This window comes from Lissotriton helveticus, chromosome 3_1 (genome assembly GCF_964261635.1).
Source record: "Lissotriton helveticus chromosome 3_1, aLisHel1.1, whole genome shotgun sequence".
NCBI lineage: Eukaryota > Metazoa > Chordata > Amphibia > Caudata > Salamandridae > Lissotriton > Lissotriton helveticus.
Window position 1 is genome coordinate 819,818,515 of NC_136061.1, and position 15,102 is coordinate 819,833,616.

Genomic DNA, 15,102 nt, shown 5'->3' on the forward strand with positions numbered 1-15,102 from the left:
TTTAAATTCCTTCTCAAAATGATACGACAAGTTAAACACACATTCAGAGTCTTTTCAAAACCAGCAGTTTTAGATATAGTCTTCTCTAATGAATCCAATTTTGATTTCAAATTTTCAGACAAAATAATTGTTGCTCCCATATGCTCTATTTTATCTGTAGCTTCCAGTTTCACTATCTCTTCATTTTCTAACTTTAACATTTTGTTGTTGAACATGGAACATTCGCTCAGAGTTGGCATCAAACATATGCCAGATTTCTTCTCGTTAATTTTCTTAAAAATATTCTCTGGAAGAATGTTTTCATTTGGGTACAAATTTGAAATTAATCGTCCATGTAAAGCTTTTTTCCCTTGCTGACTTACTTTTCCGATTCTTACATCTTGTAAAATATTTTTATAATCTTCATCCTTTGCCTGCCGCATATTTTGAAGCAGTTCTGCATATTTGAAGTTTAACCATATATTAACGTTTCCAATGCTTCCTAGGCACTTCCTGGTATCTTCATGCGTGAGCATTTTGAACACAGGTTGTCCTTTCACTGGAGTCAACTGCAGTAGATCTTAAAAACAATAATGTGTTTTCCTCCAAATAAGACATCATAGTCTGTTCTAAGAATTTCTTGCATTCTCAAATGCACAAAAGCAAGCATTATATTTGACACCATGCTTACTTCATCAATGATAAGAAGTTTCATTTTCTTCAGGACTCTCGAAACTTCAGAACACGCATCTCCAGATAGCTTGTGATATTGCAATTTGTTATCATGCTCCACTGGCAGCATCAGTAAACAATGTAAAATAATCCCTTTAATGTCATGTGCAGCCAGCCCAGTTGGAGCGGTAACAACACAAGACAGCGGTGATTCAGTCCTTTTCTGCAGATAAGTTGCAATTGCTTTAATCAGAAAACTTTTTCCAGTTCCCGCTTCTCCACTCACGTACAGTTGGACAGGCTTAAATGATGTACATGAGCACTCTTTTTTCTCATGACTGAATCCATGTTCAATCTGTGCTGTGACTTCGTCATATATATGTTTCTGCTCAAGGTTTAGTTGTTTCACCAAATCTTCTAAGTTAACTACATCATCTTGAGCTTGTTCCATGGCTCTTTCCATCTCATCCATGACAGTGGCAGCTTCATTTTGTATAATTGGTCCTCCAAGTGGATCCTGACTCAATGAAGCAGAACTCTGACTGTCTTGAGAACTGTCTCTAGCAATCTCTGCAGCAATTGTGGCTTCTTGCTCTATTTCTTCGTTCAACATTTGCAGATAATTTGGAAAAACAGGGCATTCTATGGTATCCTTGATTGCATTAAAAGTATCTTCGTAACACAGAAAATCTCCAAGTAGTTCCTCTTCTGTACGCCATGGCTTAAAGAGTTCCAAAAGAGCTAAATAGTAAAATTCCCTTTTCTCTGGATTTTCGCAACTCAATTTTCGATGATTAATCAAATGGCCTTTTTTCTGTCTCACTAGACATCCTTCACACCCAATGATAGCATATATTCCATTGTTAATATATTCTCTGATGGTTCTCTTATAAATATAGTTGTGCAGAACTTCATACAAACAACTGTTCTCAAGATGACTACTTATATTTGGATAGTATGTATCCAACATGTTTGTCTTCAAAATATCTGTACTTTCTGGTTCTTTCTCCGCCAAATACTCTATTTCTTGTACAGATTTCAAAACTCGGTTTTGTGTTGCAGCAAGACCTAGACTCACCCAAATGATGGTTCTAGATTTGGCATAGAGACTTGCTGACGACAATCGATCAGAACATTCATATGCTCCAATTTCTCGATGCCACAACATCTTCAGACTGTAACTGTATAATTTCTTGCTTAGACTCTTTTCATGTGAAATGTCCTCCCACATTTCCTTCAGTTCTGTCTTTTCTTTTTTTGTGATGTAAGACGTCACATATCGAGCCACAGCAATAGAGTTGTCAGCAACGAACTGAATATCCATGTTAGCATTCCACATGGACAAAATCACTGGGTTGTAGTTGTTGATGTACTTGGACTCTTCGTTTCTTTTTAAATTGTATGTATTTTTTTGTGATTTCCTCGTCACAGTATGTCGCAGAGAAGACATCAAATTATTTACTCTTCCTTTAGAAATCACTGGTCGTGGAAAGCCGAAACGACATTTTGTGTAGAACTTGTCCTTGTTTCTGAATTTTCGACGATGGGATTGAAAGCGTAAAACTTGTTGCCTTAAACTGTTTTCCTCTGTAGTTTTCGGAACAGCACATGTTGAATACTCTTCAATGAAACTCATCACTGTTTCATCCGAATCTGTTCCAAATTTGGGTGCATCTTTAATCCACAACAACATATGTATGTGAGGAGCACCTCTCGCTTGATACTCCTTTCTCCAAAAGAAATCCAAAACCTCTCCAAGGGGAGGATTTTTTTGTTGGTAATAAAAGGCTTCAAATCTATGATTGAAATATCTGCATACATTCACTGGATCCAAAGAACACAGTTCTCCAGGTGTTTTGAATTCTATATTTTGTATATTTGCATTTGCCTCTCGTAGAAATTGAAGTAAGTTGTCCCATGCATACTCGGCACAGCTAAGAGTGAGGAACCATGTAGGAGTTCCTAAGTTTCTTAGCATACATTTCAATTCCCCATGACGACGGTACCAATACTCATTTGTACCACGCTGACATGCCATGAGATTGATTAGATGAGATTCCAAAATATTATCTTGCAGATTCACTTTCTCCATAAAGTCCCTCGCCGAAACATTTTGCAGATGTGCTCCACTTTTCAGTATATGGCTTACTGCATAAGAAAGCCCAGACAAGTCACTTTCATACAGTAGATGAAACAAATAGGGAATGCATTGACGAAACCTTGGATCTTCAGCATATAATCTTACAGTTCGATATTCAGATGCAGGAATTTGAAGTGGACGATCGTCATATCGTCCACCTCGACCTGTTGGAAATAGCTGTGGAAAACAACAAGCTTCCAAACTTTCTTCCCATACACTAATGGGACTTCCTTTTGCTGCTTTCATTTGAAACAATTCAATTGCATTCCCCATTACTTCTTTGGAATGCAAAGGATGAACAGTATAATGTTCATATATTTCTTCACTTATAGACACATCAACTTTTTCAATTTGGCTGCCTGAACAATCACTGTCTTCATCTGCAGCTGTTTCCTCTGCTGCAACACATACATCTTTGTAATACTCATTGTTTTTGACTAAATACAACGTTGCCTTTTTGACTTTCCTAACATGCACTAAATCTTGCCAGATTTTCTAACTCTTTGTCGGAACCCCATTAATAGAATAACTAAAGGTTCCTCTTCTACTTTTTCTATACCAATTGTATCAATATTTTTTTTTAAATCAAGAGACAAATAAACAACTCTTCCCTTTAATCCTCTCTGCAAATCTGTAGGAGGCAATTTCCCTATCTTAGGCTCCATGCGAACAATTGCCTGAAAAAGGTGGACACATTGAATCAAAATAGACTCGTATGTATTTAAATCCATCAATTCACGGGGAATGTCTACCAACTCCAGATTATTATGAACAGCTCTAGCAGGCATTCTGTTTTGATTTAATTTATCATAACAATATTTACAAATACGCTGATCAGAACTCAAATCAAAACAATTCTCCACCCACAAATAAGTTGCAAAATCCTTCCACTCATAATTATTCATCTTTTCACTTTTTACGTATAAATCAACTAATCTAGTTTGATGCTTATAATGACTTCGTCGACAACACACACAAGTAAAATTCGGCCTTTCACTTGATTTCACCTTAAACCTGGTAATTTCCTGCTCAAACTTTTCTGTACTTGAAATCTGTACATTGCCTTCCACATTACCTTGGATTGCTGTGTCAATTTCTACACTATCCTCTTTTTCACCAAAATAACAAATCTCAATTTCTTCACAAATCTTCTTCACATCTAATTCAGTTCCATGCAAAAGAGCACTGTTTAATTGTTTAAGCTTAAGTGCTGGACTTTTTGCACAATACAACATTCTCACTAATTTCCTCATTTTGGTATGATGCACTGCTAACATCCTAAAATGATGAAAAACACTCTGACAGACTTTTCTAGAAAGACAAGCCAGTGAATGCCCTTGCAAACCTGTGTTTTCTCTCACTCTGCAAGGATATAAGTCTTGCAACAACTTCACTTTCTGCTTTAGACTTTTCTTACTATATGTACGTAAGAAATTACAAAACAAATCAATTGATTCCTGTCGCACACTACAAATACGACTACACTTCCAAGTGTACACTGGACCCTTAGTACATCTCCCTAAAACTTCATCAGTTAACACCTCTTCTGGTTCTCTAGGCACAAGTTTCTCTTTTTCAATCGGACAACCGTCTTTCACTTCATACGCTCGCCCACTGGTGTCAACCGCATGCACTAAATCATTCTCCTGGAAGTAACTCTCCTCATTAAAAAATGGCTCACAACTTGAACTGTGCATCCATTCTCCTGAAAAAACTTTACAACAATTAGTCCGATTAATTACTCTTTTCCATCTACTGTTTGATTTGAAAACATCAATTGTCTTGTTAAGTGTCCTAATTCTATTGATTATTAAAATAAATAATTTTTTCTTAACTTCAAAAGCCTGATCAACAATCTTCTCTACACTTTTCTTTTTCTTATACAAAGCAGCTCTCTGTTTACCTTTCCTAATGTTTTTTAACAAATTTAAAACCACCCTATTGCGAAACATTCGTTTACGAATGTCTCTTAACTGATTCTGCCTTATATTCCTATACATATTATTCTCTCCTGCTCCAGTTGTAGGATTCTTTGAGGTTCTCTCCTTCCTTTTCAAATTTACTCTCTCATTCTCTTTTTCTACATGCTGTCCAACAATTTTTTTTTAAGTACATATGTTCCGTATGAAAGACTTAGTTGTCTTACCAGGAGCTTGGTTCCTGTTTTTTGAAGTATTTGTTGTGGAAGAGTGCTGTAATTCCGTTGCTGTTTTTGTTTTTTGGCGGTTATGTTGTTTTCTTCTCCTTTCCCTTGAGGGTATATTTGCTTACTCTTGAAATCTTGATTTCAATCTGTGTTAAAGAAAAAAATAGCACATTATAGACCATTATTACCAAACAACAAAGCAATGACAAAAAGCAAACGATCTATTCAGGGTTACAGATCAGGTGAGGATTCTCCAGGGGTGCACAAAAGGTGAGGCCTGTATTGAAGAGTATAGTGGAAGACAGCTCTGTCCACAGGTACAAAGAAGATGAGACCAGTGTCTAAGAGTCCAGTAGGGGATAGACTTCATGAAGTCTAGTCCACTGCACTCTTATACACAGGCTTCACCACCTATGCTTCCCAGGAAAGGCCTCTCTCCCACTACAGTCTTCATCATAAACCTCACCTCCTCTGTCCCTCTGGACATGTCTCACCTCATCTGCACAATCTACTTCCTAATCTCAGGTAACACAGGTGACATAATTGTGAAAAGGTCAAATTTTTTTATGTAATCATGCACACACTATTTATTCTTTCTCAAAAATGTAGAATTCATTTATTAGTCCTAAAATCGATTTTTCAATAACATTTTAGAAACACAGTGCAGGTCCTACTATTTAAACTTTCTCAAAAATGTAAAACTCATTAATTTGCAGCAAAAATATTTTAGTAGTGTAATGAAAAGCTTATACATATGACCTTTTCATTGTTTTTCAAATGTTATTCTAAAAAAAATTATAAGGCCTAAGCAGGAATACTCATGTGATGAAGCCTGTCCAGGGGAGCACAAAGCGTGAGGCTTGTGTCTAAGAGTGCAGTGGACATGACTAAACTGGAGTAGTGTGTAAGAATAAGATGAGCCTCATTTATAAACCCCTGCGTCAGTTTTGCGCTACTGATGCGTCATTTTTTGTGACGCATTGGCGGCATAAAACATGTGCCTTGTTGCGCCATATTTAAAAAGTGACGCATGTAGGTAGATGCGTCATTTTTTAAACCTCTGCGCCATATTATACCTCTGTCAAGTGTAATGCACACAGAGGGGTCATTTCTCCGCAAAAAGCCTCGTAATAATGACGCAGTGAAATCTATGAGATTTCACTGCGTCACTTTTAGGACACTGTTACGTCAAAATCTTGCACCTGCCTCACAGCAGGGATAAGACTGAGGCAAATGCTTTCACATGGGGCTTTCCCCATGTGATAGGATTCTGACACCTAAGCAGGAGTGCAGATGAGATGAAGACTGTCCAGGGGAGCACAAAACGTGAGGCTTGTGTCCAAGAGTGCAGTGGACAGGACTAAACTGGAGGAGTGTGCAAGAAAAAGATGAGCCTCATTTATAAAGTCCTGCGTCAGTTTTGCGCTACTGATGCGTCACTTTTTGTGACGCATTGGCGGCATAAAACATGTGCCTTGTTGCGCCATATTTAAAAAGTGACGCATGTAGGTAGATGCGTCATTTTTTAAACCTCTGCGCCACATTATACCTCTGTCAAGTGTAATGTACACAGAGGGGTCATTTCTCCGCAAAAAGCCTCGTAATAATGACGCAGTGAAATCTATGAGATTTCACTGCGTCACTTTTAGGACACTGTTACGTCAAAATCTTGCACCTGCCTCACAGCAGGGATAAGACTGAGGCAAATGCTTTCACATGGAGCTTTCCCCATGTGATAGGATTCTGACACCTTAGCAGGAGTGCAGATGAGATGAAGACTGTCCAGGGGAGCACAAAAGGTGAGGCTTGTGTCCAAGAGTGCAGTGGACAGGACTAAACTGGAGTAGTGTGCAAATAAAAAGAACCTCATTTATGAGGCCCTGCGTCAGTTTTGCACTGCTGATGCGTCACTTTTTGTGATGCATCGGCGGCATAAAACATGTACCTTTTTGTGCCATATTTAAAAAGTGATCCATGTAGGTAGATGCGTCATTTTTTAAACCTCTGCGCCACATTATATGTCTGTCAGGTGTAATGTACACAGAGGGGTCATTTCTCCGCAAAAAGCCTCGTAATAGTGACGCAGTGAAATCTATGAGATTTCCCTGCGTCACTTTTAGGACACTGTTACATCAAAATCTTGCACCTGCCTCACAGCAGGCATAAGACTGAGGCAAACGCTTTCACATAGGGCTTTCCCCATGTGATAGGATTCTGACACCTAAGCAGGAGTACAGATGAGATGAAGCCTGTCCAGGGGAGCACAAAAGGTGAGGCTTGTGTCCAAGAGTGCAATGGACAGAACTAAACTGGAGTAGTGTGCAAAAAAAGATGAACCTCATTTATGAGGCCCTGCGTCAGTTTTACACTGCTAATGCGTCACTTTTTGTGACGCATTGGCGCCATAAAACATGTACCTTTTTGCGCCATATTTAAAAAGTGACGCATGTAGGTAGATGCGTCACTTTTTAAACCTCTGCGCCACATTATACTTCTGTCAGGTGTAATATACACAGAGGGGGCATTCCCCCGCAAAAAGCCTCATAATAGTGACACAGTAAAATCTATGAGATTTCACTGCATCACTTTTAGGACACTGTTACGTCAAAATCTTGCGCCTGCCTTACAGCAAGCGTAACACTGAGGCAAACGCTTTCACATGCAGCTTTCCCCATGTGAAAGGATGCATTGCTGGAGTACAAGCATTCCATTTGATTACTGAAAACTCACTATTTTACAAAATACATTTCCTCTCTCTTGCAAACAATGCTACCAAGCAATACCAAAAAAATAATACAAACCAACAGCAAACAAGCTCAGTGTGCTTCCTAATCGTTTTCCAATTACCATTTTATGAACAGAACACAGGTCCTATGTACAAGCATTCATTTTCACTACTGAAAGCCATTAATTTACCCTAACATCGTTTTTTATTTAATATTTTATGAACAGAGCACAGATCCTATTTACAAGCATTCATTTTCACTACTAAAACTCATTGTTTTGCACTAAAATCGTTTTTCAATTAACATTTTAGAAACACTGCACAGATCCTATATACAAGCATTCATTTTCACTACTAAAACCTATTGATTTACACTAAAATCATATTTCAATTCCATTTTAGGAACACAACACAGGTCCAATGTGCTTCATATACAAGCATTCATTTTCACTACTAAAACCCATTGATTTGCACTAAAATCGTTTTTCAATTACCATTTTAGGAACACAACACAGGTCCTATGTGCTTCTTAATATGAACTCTCTATCTAAATGAATCATAACTCACCTTTACAAATGCTTTAGGAGATTCAGAACAGTGTCAGATACACACACCAATATTTCTTTAGCAGAGCAAAAGGTATATTCTCCAGGCACTGCAGCAATTAATGGCACAAAAAACCTCTAATTCTACCCACATATTGCTCATGGTAACCAATCAAAACTCTTCCCTCTGTATTTTCAAACCAACACCCTTCCCCCCCTCAGCCCTTTCTACCTGTTACCATAGCAACTCCCTCCTCACTGAGCTCTCAGGTTTAAAGGTTTATTCTACAATGTTGCAAATCACCTCAGCAAGGATGTTTGACCTGCGAATACACCAGCTTAACTGGTGCAATGTTTCTTTAAATGACTTTTTTTTAACCATTCAAATTACTTCTTACACAGAACACAACCATGCACCCTAACTTACAGTTTTCAACTATCTCAATCTACCAATCATTGCTTGTGATTCAAGAGCACTGAAACTCCACAGGTTTTTTTGAAAACTACTACTGTTCCAACTGCCATTTTATTCCTTCACTTCATCTGACTGCACCAGAACTTCCTCTACCATGTATTCTGTCTGGATTATTGGACATAGCTATATCCACTGGGCTCAAAGGTATGCAGCTACCAGAAATTTTCACAACCTTGATTTACCAAATGTGAACATTAAATGGATTGGCCAGAGAGGATTGAGATGTCACCAATTGATACCATTGGTGAAAACCTTTTTGCATTTGCCACACCCTAACCTCATAATTCTGCACTGTGGTGGAAATGACTTAGGCACTTGGACTGGGGTAGGTCTGGAAATGCTTTAAAAGGACACCTTTGAACAATTGATGGCACTTTTTCCTCAAACTGCCTTGGTATTTTCCAATATATGCCAAAGACAGAAATGGAACTGGTCCAACCAATTTTGTCCACAATTTGAGAAAGCACGGAAACATGTGAATAAATCTGTTTCTGCTTACATGAGAGACTATGGAATGGGTTCAATATACAACAACAACTTGCGTTACAACATACAAGATATCTACAGAGGAGATGGTGTGCACTTCTCAGATGAGGGGAATAGAATATTCCTCCTGAATTTAAGACTGTGCATTGGTACCTACTTGTAAATACCTAAATCAGCCACAGAACCCAAAAGCTCTTTTCAGAGCTACCCTACCTTTGATCACTCCAAATGATTATCTTTTTCTAACTTTTTTCACTATTTTCACCAAAGTACGCTCCCCGGTACGCTTCCCAGTGCGCGTACCGGGCGCTCCCCCGCGAAAAAAAAAAAATTCCGCCTATATGGGCCTCCTAAGACCCCCTCAGAAATCCTAGAGGGTCAGGGAGTGCCTACCATGCCCCCTTATACCCATTCCCAACGTTGTTTGTCCTCCATATTGTGTCTCAATTATTCCAAAACACAAGATGGAGGACTCCCGTAGCGCTGCCGGTACGCGTACCGGGGCGCGCACCGGGAAGCGCTACCTAAATTTTTTTAAAGTTAATTTACATAAAAACCTCTGTAGAGATGTTCACCATATATAGAATAGGCCATACTACATACCAGTCCCTACCATTTTCCCAAATTTGGTGGAATTCCATTGAGCCATTTGCCCTGCAGCCCTGTCTAAATATTCTGAGGTAAATTATTTGACAAAAACACATATGAAGAGTTTGGATTTACAACCAATTAAAATGTTACTTTCATTTTCTACTTTTTTTCCCCTGACATTTGATTGGTTATGTACATGAATATAAATGAAAAATGAGAGGGAAACACGGCCATTTTGACTAGTACTACCTGAGGTACATTTATAAAAGATTTCCTCTGAAAACATCAACTCCTTTCTGAAAGGTAAGTTGTTCATTTGTAAGGGGAACTATGTTCTGCACTTTAACTTAAATTGGAAAAACGTTTTCTGATAGTTTTTTACTATCCCTCTGTTATAGTTATAGATTGAGATAGGCTTCTCTGTTATACTTATGGATTGAGTTAGGCTTCTCTGGTATAATTATGAATTTACTTAGGCTTCATCACATGCACTTTTTTATATTTCTACTTCCTGCCTGATACCATACACTGCCCAAAAATAACTTCACTGTTAAAAACTCAGAAGTACCTGTCTGAACTTAAACCCAACAATGCCCTAACTCTACTGATATAGTTATTTTTTATGAAATTTACAGCAAAAATGGAAGGTAAAAAGGAGAGCAATACAATTTCTTTTGAAATTATGGATAAAGATATTCTTAACGAAGACTTGGATTTCATGGATGAGTCTGAGGATCAACAACTAATTGACTGTCTTGAATCATTTGAATCATGTAATGAAAATTTGGAGGACATTCCGGATGATGTAATGTTAGAAGTGTTATTAAATTATGAACAATCTCAACAATAAATTTTTATTTAATAATTAAAAATTGTTCGAGACATTATTCCTTTTTATATGTGATTTATTAAATACTACCAAAATGATTATAATACAAACTGAGACTTACAGTGCAACTTTTTTGTGTTACATAGTAAATTTGCTCATAGTTACTTCCTTTCTCCCACTATATTATCTCCAATGTGTTTTTCACATCTCTTTTTCATCTCCTGCCTCCTTTCTCTCACTCTCTGTCTCTAATGCACCATATCACTGCCAATTTTGTGTAGATTCAGAAGAGAGTAAAATGTAATACTTGAAAACATCATAAGGGAGCAGGGTACACTACCATGTGTGGTGGGAGGAGGTGTGTGTGGGGGAAGGTGGGGTGTGTCTGTGAGGTGTGTGTGTGTATGTGTCTGGGGGTGAGGTGTATAGGTGTATGTAGGTGTATGGGGTATGTGGGTGTGGGTGGGGGTGTGGGTGTGTAAGGTGTGTGTGTGGGTGTGGGTGTGTGGGGTGTTTGAGTGTAGGTGGAGGTGTGGGTGTGTGAGGTGTGTGTGGGGGTGTGTGGGTGTGGGGGTATGTGTGTAAGATATGTGTGTATGTGTGGGATGTGTGGGTGTGTCTGTGAGGTGTGGGTGTGTGTGTGTGGGGGGGGAGGTGTGTCTGTGGGATGTGTGGGGTGTGTGTGAGGTATCTGTGTGTGCGTGTGTGTGTGTGTGTTGGGGGGGTGGTGAGGTGTGTGTATGAGTGTGGATGTGTGGAATGTGTGGGTGTGGGTGTGGATGTGTAAGGTGTCGGTGTGGGGGTGTGGGGTGTTTAGGTGTGGGTGGAGGTGTGCGTGTGTGAGGTGTGTGTGGGGAGTGTGTGGGTGTGGGGGTGTGGGGTTGTGTGCGTGTGGGTGTGTGTGGGACGTACTTGTAGGTACCTAAAACAGCCACAGAACCCAAAAGCTCTTTTGAACCCAAAAGCTCTTTTCAGAGCTACCCTACCTGTAATCACTCAAAATGATTATTTTACACTATTATTTTAACTCATTTTCACCAAAGTACGCTCCTCGGTACGCTCCCCGGTACGCGTACCGGGCGCTCCCCCCGCGAAAACCGAAAAAAATTAAAAACATTTTTTTTACCCGAGGGACCCTTTTATGGCCCCCACATCAAACCTAGGGGGGGGTCAGGGGGGGTCTACCCTGCCCCCTTTTGGTTATTTCCCCCTTTGTTTTTACCACCTCTTGTGTCTCGATCCTACCGAGACACAAGATGGCGGCCGCTCTGCACTGTTTCGAATGTTTACAGACACCCGAGAGCCAATCAGCTTTCCGTGCGCAAGTCGCGTGGCGCGCCCGGAGCGCTCCCTGGTGCGCGTACCGGGGCGCGGCTATAGATATATAATTTTTTTTTAACCTAAATTACTCAAAATCCTCTGGAGCACATATCTTGAGACATAGCAAAGGCACATCGGGCTACCAGTCCCTACAATTTTGCCAAGTTTGGTGAAAATCCATTCAGCGGTTCGAGCTAAAAGTGCGACTGACCGCCCTATGGAAATTAACATGGGGAAAACACGTTTTGGGACCCCCCTTTTATCTCGGCCCCCGCTTGATGAATCCCCCCCCAAACTTTCAGGGAAGGACCGGAGCGCCGCGAGGCAACGTTGAGAAAAATTTCAGGCAGATTCCTCAACCGGCGCCAAAGTTATTCCCAATACAATGTTGCGATTTCCCTATGGAAATCAATCCTAACTATAACTACATACTGGCGACCGCCAGTAGGTAATATATATATATATATTTACTGATTCCACACAAGAAAAAGGGTCCTTCCGGGATCGTTCCTCCCGTCGTCAGTTGCCGTGTTTTCGGCAGACCCAAACGCCGAACTTTGTGTTCATTGACCGACTTTGGTCTGAAAGAAGTGCCTGCAGCCCTGTCTGTTCTCATCCCCCTGGGGCCTATGATTTCTTGTTCTTGTTGTGTGTCAGGTGCGATGCCTCCTAGGGAATAGACAGTTTGAAGCATATCTACATCCTCTATAGTTAATTCGGGTGCAGGTTCCTCGCTACTAGGGATAGGTGTAATTTTTTTGTTTTTGAACAATGCATGCCATTTAGAGAGTTTAAGTTTTCGTATAAATTTAAAAATGTCAGCTCTGGTGTCCACATAATCAAAAAGTTCAGTTGGACAGAAAGTAAGTCCTAAGCAAAGAGTTTGTTTTTCTTTCAAAGTTAATGTTCTGGATGAAAGGTTAATTATTGTTTTATTTACCATTTGTTCATCCATTATTATCTTCTTTTCTTGTAACCACCTCTTCTGGTTCCCACTGGTTTTGTGTTGGTTTTTTCCTCTCCTCTGCTTGAGCTTGAGCCATCTCTGTCGTGATCCCCCCTGCCTCTTCCTCTCAGGGAGCATCCATCGGGCACTAGACCGAAAGAAAGTACTTAATAGTCCTGTTCTTCAACCTACGCTTAACAGCGGTGGTTTTTTTGTTTCAAGTAATCTTAATTTAATGTTTTACTTGAGCTAATTACTGAGAAAGTAATTAAAGTCCCAGGGTGAAATTTATGTTTATACAAATGTGTTACTTACCAGGTACAAGTCAGTTCGGATATAAATTTTCCCTGTGGGTTGCTGCTAGGAATTATAGGAGCTCACCCCCCTGCCTTTTGCAGAATATGCATTGCATGATTTTTTAGGATATTATCTCTTATTTTTGTAACAATGCGGTATTACTAATATTGACTCCATATTGTTTCTACAAACATTTGTGACAAAGAGTTTATCGTAGTACAAAATGCTGTGTTACATACTGTTTACCTGCAATAGTTTGCTCCTTCAATATGGCCGACATGTATCCTTGTCTCTTTGACTGACATTCATAGTCACTTCGTCTATGTTTATTTCAGTTTCAATGAACTTTATTTAAATGTGCCAAGATGTCCTTTTTGGTTAAAGTGTGATCAAGGCACATCAGGTGTCGAAACGCGTAACGTTTCCTAAGGAATAAAAAATATAGCATCCACACTCCCGAGTGCGCGTATTGCTTATTTGCAAGCTATTTTCTGACATATATATATATATATATATATATATATATATATATATCACTCCAACCGGTCACTGTGCATACAAGCCTCATGCACGCTCACCAGTACGCAGACAACGGTATATACGTCACAAAGCCAGTCTTCAGTTTATGATTCTTTATTTGCTAAATCATAAGGTGCAGGGGTGCAAAAAGCCGTCGGACAGACGCGTTTCGGGCGTGAACGCCCTTGCTCACTGTATATATATGTATAGGAAACCTTTGCTTTACCATAGAAACTTACCATCACAATATTTTTGTTCTCAGTATTTCTGCAATATATATCTGGCACCTTAAATGTTTTAAACAGGGTTCCACCTGGACAATTTCTTTCTGGAGGGTCAACTAGATCCCCTATCCATCTCATCCTCCTTTGAGAAGGTTGTCTTCAATGATCCCCCTTCTTCTACAGAACACTAATGTGATGCTAGGCAAGATTCTAAACCCATCTCTCTATCACTGAAAAATCTACAATCACCCACCCATAGTTGTCCTTCCTACACACCTACATTGATAGGCATACATCATTTAAATCATTTAATACATATCTTATAAATACCTAGATGTTTTCATTGCATTTCTTTTTTTTGTACTCTTTTCATATGGCCACCTGTTCGAGGTTGGCTATTTCAGCTGGGGAAGGAGTAATTGCAAGTGCCGCAGGGTAGCACTCAGGTCATATCCCTCAAAGCAACCCAACCACACACACAGGTCTGTCTTCATGCTACCAATTTCATTTCTACACTATAGGGGATTTATATTACTTGGTTTGTTAAACCCTAACACTATATTTTACAATGTGTTTTAATGACTTCAAATTGTAGTCAAATCTGGTCTTTACATTTATAATATTAAACCATTTTATACTCATGCACTTTCTCTTTTTACTTTTAAGATCTCCACCACCTGCGACAACATCTACTTCTGCTCCAAGCACTGCACCAAAATAAGGACTGGCACAACAGAACATACGGATGGTGGAGGGTTGTAGGTTAAATCTCTGCTCCTTTGCATTGGGTATAACCTCTTTACTTGTACCTGACCTGGTGGTTATATGTAATTTGTCACACATCCCTATTTGCACCCTCAAAAATATGTAAAGCCATTATTGATTATATTATATCTGATATACTGACATTAGATTTGGCGCGTAAGGGAAGAATTATAAGATATGTGTTAGGTCTTGTCTTAACTTGTAATAGAGAAATATTTGTCAGTCTCAAACTCTGTATTCAAACCAGCAAAATATAATTTTCAAGTATGATTGGATGGCTTGCTCCGCTGTATATGTCTTTGTCTTTTGTCAGCTCCTGTCCTAGAGCAACTTAAACACATCTTTAAAGCTTTTTAAGTCTTCAAAAAAGCTTCCATACACACATTTTCCTAGCTGTAGAGCAAAAGATCCAGATATGGGAGTGAGAATGTACATTTTTTTCA

At 39.2% G+C, this 15,102-nt stretch overlaps 1 protein-coding gene across 1 annotated transcript in view; it reads left to right on the top strand.

Moving 5' to 3' along the window:
* The window catches only part of LOC144824753 (receptor-interacting serine/threonine-protein kinase 4-like), a 278,300-nt gene extending 263,400 nt beyond the window's left edge, over positions 1–14,900 (top strand). The window contains exon 4 of the mRNA XM_078683766.1: positions 14,561–14,900. The gene's annotated coding sequence lies outside the window, so the exon portion shown is untranslated. The remainder of the gene's footprint in view (positions 1–14,560) is intronic.
* The last annotated feature ends 202 nt before the right edge of the window (positions 14,901–15,102 follow it).